General features: G+C 36.9%; 1 pseudogene; it reads right to left on the reverse strand.

Moving 5' to 3' along the window:
• Positions 1-857: 857 nt before the first annotated feature.
• Positions 858-5,545, reverse strand: LOC119514733 (annotated as a pseudogene).
• Positions 5,546-8,437: the final 2,892 nt, after the last annotated feature.

The raw sequence follows: 8,437 nt of genomic DNA on the forward strand, positions 1-8,437 counted from the left end.
CAAGCAAAAGTCAACAGATCTAGTGGAACAGGGAATGGGTAATGTAATGAAGAAGGCATTTAGCATGACGTATTTAGAGTGGCATGCAGGAAAAAAGAGTGGTAAAAGTCAGGGACACGCCTGGGCAATGTTGCAATTCAAAGTGCAAAGTCAAACTTGGTTAACGTAGCAGAACTCTTTTTTTTTTTTTTTTTTTGATGTTTTATAAAATGCTTTATTAGTGACAGCCCACACCTACCACCCCCACCTACCCAACACACGCACACTCGCACATATATATACATCTCGTCTTTTGTCTTTTCTGTATTACATTTCCTTTTACTGTATATGCTCACTCTCTAAGGCTCAGCCTGGAATTATTTTAAGATGTTGTTATTTGCAATATTATAGAAAAGTACATTACTAATATTCATAAGGACAAATTTGTTTTTTAATTTAGAGTCTTAATACATTAGCATCATTGATAGCAAAAACAACCATTTACACAGTAATTTCAGACCAGTCATTTAAGGAAGTAATCAACCACTACCAATAACAAACAGGTCTTCTCATTTGATTCTACTATGAAGCCCAGGTTCTTTATTCCGAACTTTGAGAGTCTTTGTCCTGAATGGTTGGTGAAGCATTCAAATAGAAGGCAGAGAGTTATAAGTATGAGTTTCTGAGAGATACTGCCTCAAAGAGGTTCAAGAATAACCATAGTTCTCCAATTTACTCCAATGTTAGGATATTCCTGGGACAACCGGCATTGTTCCTTTTGAGGAGTTTTGACAATTCCATCAGCCTCAGGATTTGGGTCTTATAAAACATTCTTCCACATTAAAAGAGACTTTCTCCCATAGGAATAATTTTTTTCATCACTTTTCCAGCTTCTTGTACTTGGCCAATTTTTTTGAATATGCATCCAACTTGTAGACTGTCTGCTCAAGAGCCGTTACCTGCTTCTCAATTATAAGGCTGCGGTCCAACATACTTCTGGTTTAAGTCCTTTAAGTTTCTACTAATGTTTATAGCAATATCTTTCATTTTAAGATACTTCAAGCTGGTTAGTTTATTCATATTTTCCAGGAACTTATAATCTTCGCTGGTGGCTGTCAGTTCCCCAGTTGGGTAAGTGGCCATTTTGGAGACGATGTCCCGGTAGAGCTCATTGACGTCAGCCTCAGCGGGCTCCTTGGCTTCCTCAGCTGTCTCTATGGCAGCATCATCTCGAACAGTGTCCTCAGGTCGAGTCGCGGGTAAGCCCTCTGCCGACGCCGCCGTGCCGGGCCCCCCAACTCTTAATAAAACCAGATTTTAAGAGAAACTCCAGTATTTAAGAGTTTCATAAAAATGAAGCTGTTCTTTTTGAAACAGGAGTAGGGAACCTGGATCTCCATCTACTAGGCCTTCTTTGCACCTTCTAGCAGCCCAGAAAATGGTGAGTTGGTTCCAGCTTTGCAAATGTTGGAGGAATGTTGGAAACAGATCTGTGTAACACAGTTTGAACACCATTACAGAGGTGCAGGCAGTAAGGTGACTAGATGAAGACTTAGGATAAAGGGTGGCTTTGAGGATGGAGGAAATGGGGCAGATGGGGGTGATGATAGCACAACATTGTAAATGTAATTAATACCACTGAGTTGTAGACTTAAAAATGGTTAAGACGTCAAATTTCATGTTATATATATGCTACTACAATCTAAATAAATAAATAAATCTGAAACGACTATACAAATATCAGAAAAAATACCTGCATTCCTGGGAAGAGAGGACGGAGTCTTCCGTCAGCCAGGCTGTCCCTGGACTGCTCTGCCCTGAATGAAATGCTCCAGTTTGAAATGACGTTGATAAACTTGCAGGCTCCTGAGAAAAGTGACAAAGGTGATGAAGAGGTTTGAACATAATATAACTTAACACTTGAAAGAGCTGGGAGATTCGTAATCTAGGAAAGAGAACACCTTAGATGGACCTGATAGGGGTCTAAAAATGTCTAAAGTGCTTCCACAGAATGAAGCTACATTTGTCTCTAGCTTTAGCTGATGGAATAGTAAAGAACCAGAGGTGCAAGTGACAGAGAGTCACATTTTGAACCCAATCCAAGATAGCCTGTAAATGAAAGAAGTGAATTCCCAGTTCTTGGAATTGTTCAAAAGACCCCCTATTAGGGATACTGCTGGGAGGAATTCAGTGAGGAGGTAGAGTGGAGGCTACTCTCCTGCTGCAGCCGCGTATCAAAAATGGTTTTTGACAACACGGCTGGCATGACTCCTGCTGTAGCTCCTTGCTTTAGAATGGCAGAAGAAGCAGGCTTTAGAATGGTTATTTTTTTCTCTTTATTTTTAAATAGGAAATTGTATTGTGTAGGGTCTAGATGCAGACCTCAAAAACCACCCTGGATGGTTTCAGAAACTGTGGATTTATTACTAGGTATTAGAAGGATTACTAAATGGTTGAAATTGGTTCCAGAACCTGATTTGAAAGAACAATTCCCAGGGCCCAGAATGACTCTGCTTCTGCCAGGACCAGTGTGGTGGTTTGGAGCTGTGTGTACCCCAGAAAAACATGTTCTTAAACTTAATTCATTCCTGTGTTTGTAACCAACTGTAAGTAAGACCTTTTTATGAAATTACTTCAGTTAAAAAGTGCCCCACCTCAATCAGGATGGGTCTTAATACTATTACCAGAGTAGTTTATAAGCAGAATAAAATTCAGGCAGAGAGAGAAAGCCTCGGGAAGCGAGAACTGAAGGTCAACAAAACCCGAAAGAGAATGGAGAGGCCAGGAGAGGCCACCACGTGCATTGCCATGTGACAGAGAAGCCAAGGACCAAGAATCATCGACAGCCAGCCCCAGAGTGCTAATCTTTGGGAAAAAAAGCATCACCTTGATGACACCTTGATTTGGGCTTTTTTTCCAGCCTCAAACTCCTATACTCCCCTCTTCCTGCCCCTGTTAATTTCTAATTTACTTTCTACTCTTAATTTGCTTATTCTAGATGTTTCATATAAGTGGAGTCATACATTTATCCTTTTGTGTCTGGCTCATTTCACTTAGCATAAGGTTTTTCAAGTTTCATCCATATTGTAGCATGTAGTAGAACTTCATTCTTTTTATTGACTGAGTAATATTCTATAGTGTGTGTGTGTGTGTGTGTGTGTGTGTGTGTGTGTGTGTGTTGTTTTTTTTATCCTATTCATCTGCTGATGGACACGAGGGTTATTTCTATCTATTACCTATTGTGAATAATGCTGCTATGAACATTGGTGTACAAGTATCTGTTTGAGTCCCTGCTTTCAATTCCTTTGTGTATATACCTAGGAGTGGAATTGCTGGATTATATGGTAACTCTATATTTAACTTTTTGAGGAACTGCCAAACTATATTCCACAGTGGCTGCATCATTTTCCATTCCCACTAGCAATGCATGAGAGTTCCAATTTCTCTCCTTGCCAACACTTATTTCCTGTTTCTTAAATAACAGCTGTCCTAGTGGGTGTCCTCCAGCTCTCTTTTGATTACTCTTTGCATAGTGTCTTAGTTTGCCAGGTCTACTATGATAAAGGTCACACACTCATTGTCTTAACGACAGGAATGTATTGTTTCATGGTTTTGGAGGCCAGAAGTGCAGCACATAGATATTGGCAGGACTTGCTTTCTCCAGCGTCCGTGGTGTTCCAGCAGTCCTTCGTCACATGGAGATCTCTCTCTTTCCTTGTGTCTGCTCTTCTATTTTTCACTGACTTTTGGTTTCCAGCTTCTTTACTTTCAAGCTATATTGTGTCTTTGAATACAAAGTGTGCATTTTTTTTAATTAAAATTTTTTATTAGAGAAGTTGTGGGTTTACAGAACAATCATTCATAATATACAGGATTCCCATACCCTGCCCCATCACCCATACCTTGCATTGGTTTGGAACATTTCTTACAACTGTTGATTGCACATTTTTGTAATTGTACTATTTTTTTAACAGTAGTTACGTCTGTGACAATTGATGAAAGATTACTAAAATAGTATTATTAACTATCATTCTTAGTTTATGTTAGGTTTATTTTCCCCCAAACGCCTCCCTATTATTAACACCTTGTATTAGTGTCTTAACTGTAATAATTTATGAAAAAACATTCTTATACCTGTACTATTAACTATAGTCTTTCACCTACAGTAGGGCTCACTGTGTTTTACAGTCCTATATTTTATGTTTCAATTTTTATTTTAGTAAAATATATGTCTTAAAGTTTCCTCTTTCAACAACATTCACATGCATAATTCAACACTATTTAATACACTCCCAATAATGTGCTACCACCACAACCATTCATTTCCAAATCTTTACCATCAGCCTATATATAAATCAGCTCCCCATTCCCTAACTCCAATCTATTTCCTGGTAACCTATATTCTAAACTTTAACTATGTGACTTTGCCAATTATAATTAGTTCCTAACAGTGACATCATACAATATTTGTCCTTTTGTGTCTGGCTTATTTCACTCAACATAATGTCTTCAAGTTTCATCCATGTTGTCACATGCATCAGGACCTCATTCTTTTTTGTAGGTGAATAATATTCCATTGCATGTATATAAATGTCACATTTTGTTTATCCATTCATCAGTTAATGGCTACTTGGGTTGTTCCACTACTTGGGTTGTTCCACCTTTTGGCAATCATGAATAATGCTGCTTATGAATGTGAAATATGGATATGCAAATATCTGTTTGAATCCCTTGTTTCAGTTCCTCTGAGTGTATACCTAGTAGCAAGATTGCCGGATCATATGGTAGCTCTATACCTAACTTCCTGAGGAACTGCCAAACTGTCTTCCACAGCAGCTGCACCATTTTACATTCCCACCAACAATGACTGAGTGCTTCTATTTCTCCACATTCTCTCCAACACTTGTAGTTTTCTGTTTTTTAAATAGTGGTCATTCTATTAGGTGTGAAATGGTACCTCATTGTGGTTTTGTTTTGCATTTCCCTAATAACTAGTGATGTTGAACATCTTTTCCTGTGCTTTTTAGCCATTTGTTCATGCCTATTCAAGTCTTTTGCCAATTTTTCAAATGAGTTTTTTTGTCTTTTTGTTGTTGTGAAGGATTTCTTTATATATTCTGAATATTAAACCCTTATCAGATATGTGGTTTCCAAATATTTTCTCCCAATGAGAAGGTTGTTTTTTCACTTTCTTGAGAAAGTCCTTTGATGCACAAAAGTTTTTTAATTTCAGGGAGGTCCCATTTGTCTGTTTTTTCTGTCCTTGCTTGTGCTTCGAGTGTCAAGTCTAAGAAACCTTTGCATACCACAAAATCTTGAAGGTGCTTTCCTACATTTTCTTCTAGGAGTTTTATAGTCCTCGTTCTTATATTTAGGTTTTTGATCCATTTTGAGTTCATGAAAGTATGCATCTTGTAGATAGCATATAGTTGGATTATTTTTTAATCCATTCTGCCAGTCTCTGCCTTTCAATAAGAATATTTAAACCACTTACATTTAATGTGACTACTGGTAAGATAGGTTTACTTCTGTCATTTGGTGTTGCTTTGTTCATCTGTTTCTCCATTGCCGCCTTTTTAAATGTTAAATAAATATTTCTCTATCGTGCCACTTCAATTTCCTTGTTGTTTCTTTTGGTATTTATTTATTTATTTATTTTAGATATTTTCATAGTGGTTTCCCTAGGAATTACAAGTAACACCTTAACTTATTACAATCTAATTCAAATTAATACCAACTTAATAGTAAATATAAACTTTGCTTCTATGTAGTTCCATTCCCTCCCACCTCCTTTGTGCTATTATTGTCAGGCAAATCACATCTTTATATATTATAAGCCCATCAGCATAGTTTTATAATTATTGCTTTATGCAGGTGTTTCATAAATCATATAGGAGAAGAAAATCGTTACAAACAAAAATACATTTATATTGTCTTTAATATTTATCTATGTCATTACTTTATTGGTGCTCTTTATTTCTTCATGTGCCTTTTCATTTCAGTCTGGAGGACTTCTTTTAGTATTTCTTGTGGGGCAGGTCTGCTGGTGATGAACTTTTCACTAATTTTTTTAATCTGGGAGTTATTATTATTATTATTATTATTTTGGGGGGGAGGATAGCTTTGCCGAATACAGAATTCTTGGTTAACCGCCTTTCTTTTAGCACTTTGAATGTGTCATTTCACTGCCTTCTGGTCTGCATGATTTCTGATGAAAAATCATCTGTAATCTTATTAAAGATCTCTTGTATGTGATGAGTTGTTTTCTCTTGTGTTGTTTTCATGAGTCTCCCTTTGGGTTTGGTTTTTGACAATTTGTTTAGACATTTTGTCTTGATGTGGGTTTCTTTGAATTTATCCTACACAGAGTTTGTTGTGCTTCCTGGTTGTGTAAATTAATGTTTTTCATTAATTATGGGAAGATTTTTTTACTGTTATTTCTTCACATAGTCTTTCTGCCCCTTTCTCTCTCCTCTCCTTCTGGGACTCCTATTATGCACATGTTGGTAATCTTCATGGTGTCCCACATGTCTGAGGCTCTGTTAATTTCTCTTCATTCTTTTTTTCTTACCGTTCCTCTGACTCAATCTAATTGACCTATTATAAAGTTCATTGTTTCTTTCTCTGCTAGCTCAGATTTGCTGTTGACCCCTCTAGTTAATTTTTCATTATGGTTATTGTGCTTTTCAATCCCTGAATTCTTATTTGATTCTTTTTAATAATTTTTATCTCTTTTCTGATATTCTCTATTTAGTGAGACATTATTTTCATACTTTCCTTAGTTCTCTGCACAGACATAATTTCCTTTAGTTTTTTAAAATATTTATAAAAGCTTATTTAAAGTCTTTGTCTACTAAGCCTAATATTGGATTTCATCAGATATTTGTATTGACTGCTCTTTTTCCCTGTATATGGGCCATAATTCCTGCTTCATTCCATGTCTCATAGTTTTTTGTTGTAAACTGGACATTTAAAATAATGTAATTTGATAACTCTGGAAATCATATTATTCTTCTCTCCAGGGTTTATTGTTGCTATTTATTGTCATCACTGTTATTGCTATTTTCTCATTTAATAACTTTTCTGAAATAATTCTGTAAAGTCTATATTGTTTAACCACTGAACCCTTAATTACTCAGATTAGTGGTCAGCTATTGAATAGAGATTTCCTTACATACCTTGCACTAAAAAGTTTCCCAGCTTTTGCCAAGGGGCTCTGTGTGTGTGCTTGAGCATGCCTCCAATGTTCCAGCAGACAGTTTACAGCTCTGCTGTAGACTTCACTTCTTGCTGGCACAGAGCCTCAAGGTCAGCCAAAGGTGAGATGTTAGGATTTTCTCATGTCTTTCCTGTGTATGTGCACAGTCCGCAAATGCACATGGCCTTCTAGATCCCTAGGAATCAGAGTTTTTCGAAGCCTTCTGTGGATATCTCATTCCTGAGCTTTCCCTTTTAAGTTTTTTGGTCAGCCTCGTTTGCCCCAAATGTTTTATCTGTCTCAGGCAGCTGCATGTTAAGCAGTTGCCAGTGCTTTTTTTTACAAATGCCCTGGGGAAAAGGCTGTTCCGTATTGAATGAGCTCTGAGTCAGGTCAAATAAAGATTGCCCTGGGAGCGGGGGTTTCCAGGGAGCTTCCAGATAAGTCAAATATTAATGATTCTCTGGAGATGGGGATTTTGGGGTGCTCCAAATTTTTTCTGCCTCTCCAGTGGCTGCTAGTCTTCCGTTTTTCACAGCTATTATGGTTTTGGATTTTAAGGCTACTGCGACAATGGAGAGAAGGGGATTGGAATAGGTCAAGTTAAAACATCACAAACCTCACTGTTATTACCAAGATTCAGCTTCTTTTCCTGAATAAACATTCCTCAGATTGTTACAAGCCTTTGTTAACTTCCAGAATTCTGATAAAGTTGATTTGGACAAGTTTTACCAGTGTCCTTATTGCTTTTATGGAAGAGCAGATTTTTAGATTTTCTGCCATTCCAGAAGTTGGAATGTCCAGTTACAGTTCTTTCTAAGCAACTGCATCATGCTACCTACTCATACTTGGCTGTGGTCACCAACCCCCATGGAAATTTGTTGCTTTTTTTATTTTTTATTTTTTATGAACTATTGGCTATTCTTCCTGTATTTGATTGTTTTTAAATAGGATAAAGATATTTCATTTATGCTTATTAAATTTCATTTCTTTATTTGCTTTTCCAGGCTGTCAAATAACTTTCAATCCTGACATTGATCAATATACCTTTCTTTTTAAGTTTCTTCAAAGTCGTATATAACATTACTGGCCAGTCCAGAGGAGACTGGGCTTTCAGTGCCCTACCTCCAGTGGAACTTTTACTCCATTAACTAGTTTTGGAATCATTATCCATTTCCCAACTCTGTCTCTAGCATTCCAAAGTCTTCCAATAAGAAGACTTTTTTTCTGAAAGGAAAAGTTAGTTCATTTTACATGTTT

Source organism: Choloepus didactylus, chromosome 18 (genome assembly GCF_015220235.1).
Source record: "Choloepus didactylus isolate mChoDid1 chromosome 18, mChoDid1.pri, whole genome shotgun sequence".
Lineage (NCBI taxonomy): Eukaryota > Metazoa > Chordata > Mammalia > Pilosa > Megalonychidae > Choloepus > Choloepus didactylus.